This window comes from Zingiber officinale, chromosome 2A (assembly GCF_018446385.1).
Source record: "Zingiber officinale cultivar Zhangliang chromosome 2A, Zo_v1.1, whole genome shotgun sequence".
NCBI lineage: Eukaryota > Viridiplantae > Streptophyta > Magnoliopsida > Zingiberales > Zingiberaceae > Zingiber > Zingiber officinale.
In genome coordinates, this window is record NC_055988.1 from 64,908,102 (window position 1) to 64,912,281 (window position 4,180).

The window sequence follows — 4,180 nt, forward strand, 5'->3', positions numbered from 1 at the left end:
TTGATGACTTGCCATTAGAGCAAGTCCGGAGAATGCCTCGACCTCCGACTCCGACGACGTATCGTCCCACGTCGCTTTTAGGGATTTTCGCTTTTGGATAGGCTTCTTACCCTTTTCCTTGTTCTTGTTCTTCAGCTTGGGGCAATTGTCCTTGACGTGCCCTTCTTCGTCGCAGTGGTAGCAGCGGATCGTCCTTTTTTTCTTCCCCTGCCGATGGTTAGTAGATCCGGATTTACAAAGCTTCTTGAATCTTCTTACCATCATTACCATTTCCTCGTCATCGAGAGAAGATTCCGACTCTGGTTTGTCTCTCAAAGCTTTGAGGGCGACGTTGTTCTTGGGCTCCTTCATTCCTGCACATCTTGACTCATGCACTTCAAAAGTAGAAAAAAATTCTTCTAACGAGATCTTTTCTAAATCTTTAGAAATATAAAAGGTATCTACTAGTGATGCCCATTTTGAATTTCTAGGAAATGAATTTAGTGCGTACCTTAGCGAATCTCGGTTACTTACCGTTTCTCCGAGATTCGATAGTCCGGTGATGATCTCTTTGATTCTCGAGTGCAGGTGCGCGACTGTCTCGTCTTCCCCAAGTTGCAGGCTGGTGAGCTGATTCCGAAGCAGATCTCTTCTGGCGAGCTTGGCTTCTGAAGTCCCTTCGTGCAACTCGAGGAACTTTTCCCAAAGTTCCTTTGTCGAGTGGTATTGTCCGATTCTGTTGACTTCTTGAGGTGGAAGAACGCTTAGCAGATGGTATTCTGCTTTGCCGTTCGCCACGACTTCAGCCTACTCCTTTTTTGTCCATTGACATTTTTTCCTTACCTTCTGGAGCTACAAAACCGGATTCCATTGTTAGAGTTAATTCAAAGTCTATGGTAAAAAATACCTGCATCAGATTCTTCCACGTAGCGAAATCTCCTCCATATTTCGGTGGGTGGATGCTTGGTCCGGCCATTATCTTTGCTTCGATTGGCAGTTAGTCCTCTTGAAGCGTCTTGGCTCTGATACCACTTGTAGGACCGTTGGGCCGGCTAGAAGGGGGGGTTGAATAGCCCTGAAAAAAATCAAAACGCAAACACCCTTCTCGAACTCTTAGACCGACACTTGCATAAAATAAGAGAAATAAATAAAAGCAAAAAAGTAAAAGGCACACCGAGATTTACTTGGTTACAACCGGGAAGGTTGTTAATCCAAGAAAGCGTAGCACTAGTATCTCCTTCAGGCGGAGAAGCCTTTTACAGCAATGAAGCGCACAACAGAAGCTTAAAACAGAAAAGCGTACAAGTGTAGAAAGTATGCTTGAGTTCTCAGTTGAATTGTGAAGCTTCTGTACCAAGGCTATACTTATAGCCTTGGTCGGGGCGCCTGAAAGGGTTCCGGGCACCCTGGGAGGATAAAACTTATCCCCCAACGTTCAGATAGAGTCAAAACTCGATCTGGTCAATTTTACTGCTCAGGGTGCCCTGGAGGGTTCAGGGCGCCCCGGAGGGCTCCGGGCGCCCCGAAGCCCAAAATCAACAGTTGTTGACTTTTTTGTCCGGGACTTCTTCTCTGGTTCAGTCCCGCCTCGGTCCGGTTTTCTCCTCTGGATCCGCTCGTTTGGGTGATCTCTGCCATCCGGAATAGGGCTCACCCGAACCCAACTTCCGGCCTTCTCGAGTGTGCTTCCCTCCGGCTTCTCGTCCCTCGGAATTGCCATGTGTTTCCTTCTCGTCCGCCAGCGTACTCATCCACAGTCTTCATCCCTCGGTCGTCGACCTTCTCGCTAGCTGCGTCTCTTGCTCCCCGAGCAATCTTCCGCTCCGGCTTTTGTCCCTCGGAACCACCGCGCGCTTCCTTCTCGTCCGCCGGTGTACTCTTCCGCAGTGCCTCGTCCCTCGGACGCACAGCTTGCCGTCCTTCTCGCTAGCTGCGTCTTCCGCTCGACTACCTATGCTCCTAAGCTCCTGCACACTTAAATACAAGGTTAGAAACAACGCAGGACCTAACTTAACTTGTTGATCACACCAAAACAACCTTGGGGTTCCAACACTTGCAACACATTATACTTTGCCTTTACATTCAACAGTCTTGCAGTGAGAGATAATTTAGTGTGAGTGCCACAATCATCCTATAATGGTTCATTAGTAACACTTAACACTTCTTGAAATTTAAGATATGTTTCATCAACACCTGGTACTTTTACCTCCTCCAAGGGTGATGCATAAGTAGTAAGCATTTGTTTAACTATTGGAGGAAAACTTGAACTTTACCATGCGTATCGGGATTGAAATTTTGACTTGTTGCATCAATTACCATTTTTGATATAAATTTAACTAATTATAATAGCTCTTATCACCACTAACTAAGACTTGTATGTTTCATTCATAATCCTCATCAGATATGGATGGGTCACCATAAGATGTCCAATTATAGTAATTTGTGGTAAAATCAAATCTACAAAGATGCTCTTTAACTTTATTGGAGGATAAAAATTTACCATTGTGACACTTTCTACACAGACACCTTATAAAATTCTCTTTCGTTGAAGATGGAGAAGCCTCTTACACATTTTAATAGCTCAGAAAAGAACTAGGAAGTTAATACAAAATTATTATTAAATTCCTAGATTTAGGGGTCTTTTTATAGCCCGTGGAAAAACCTATCTATTGCTCGAAGGCACCTTCAAGATGGTCCAAGGCTCCTTCAATAAGATAAGTTTTATCCGTCGAAGATAAAACTTTATCTTCGGCTAATGGCTATTGAAAGCACCTTCAAGCCTCTTGTGTGATGCTTCGGCTATCTCAACAAGCTCAAAGGCTCCTCTAGCTGCTTCTGGCACACTCTAAAGTCAACTTTAGAGTTGACTTTTTTGTGCGCTCACTTGGGTGATGCTTCGGCTATATGGAATTGAGTTCACCCAAACCTAACTCCAGCCTTCTCCTTGAGTAGACTTTTTCCCTGGCTTCTCATCCCTCGAATGTCATGCATGTCCTTCTCATCCACCGGTGTACTCTTCCGCAGCTTCTCGTCCCTCGGATACATCGAGCACGTTGGCTCCCTTCTCGTGTCATCCTTCTCATCCATCTTCTACTCGACTTCTTGTGCTCTTAAATTCCTACACACTTAGATACAAGACATCAAAAACAAACATGACCTAACTTAATTTGATTGACCTATAACGACCCAAATTTCCTCATTTTGAGTCCCAAAAATAATTCAAAAATATTTAGAAATGCTATAGAAAAATTCTAGAGATTTTTAGAAATTTTTAAAGTATTTTTATACTATTTTTGGAGTTCGTTTGGTATTTTTACCAAGAGGAAGAAGTTTAAAAAATAATAATAAATATATATGTTGAAGCCGGGTTTTGAACCCAGGACCTCGGACCCGAACCAGGTTTTAACCGAACTCAGCTAACCAATCGGTCTGCGAGAGTTTTGTTAATCAAATATGGAGTGAAATATATTTAAGCTATAGTTGGAACATTTAAAATAAATTGGAGAAAAAGGAGCGCGGTTGAGAATCGAAGCCCAGACCTGTGGCTTCGAGCAAAATCCAGCGGACCAACTGCGCTAGCGGTTGGTGTTAATCAAACATGCAGCGACAAATATATAAGCTATAGTTATGATTGAAGCCCTAGTTTTAAAAAGGATCAAATTTCTTTTACCCGAACCCTAAATCCTGTTTCCTCTCCTCTGCGTCACGCGTGCGCGGCGCCGATTCCTTCTCGGGCGAAAACGAAGCTAGGGCTTCGTCTCCGGCGGCCGGCGAGCACTTCTCTCCGTCGGTTCTTCACAGATTCGAGGTCTCCTCGTTGAAGAGAGCTCGTGGCCACGAGGAAGGGTTGAAATTTGAAGTTTCTCCGCGAACCCTAGAGGTTTTCTCCTTCGGTTTGAATTTAAGAATCATGGTAAGTTGCTCACTCACCTGCGGTAAGAGTAGCTCCGAGATTTTCTGCCCTTGTAGCTGTGAATTGAGGTTTCGGATCTTTGTGTTCATGATTTCCGAAGTTTGCTGCTGTGTCGATTTTTGGAGCTTGCTGCTAGGGATTTTAATTCCTGTTTGTTGATTCTTTCTTTGGTTTTCGAAGAATTCTGTAAAGAAGTTTTCTTCTTGAAGCATGCTGCCAGTTTTGGTAGATCAAGCATTTTTGTAGATCCAGCATGTTGTGTGGAACTTGCTCGACTTGAATTTACCC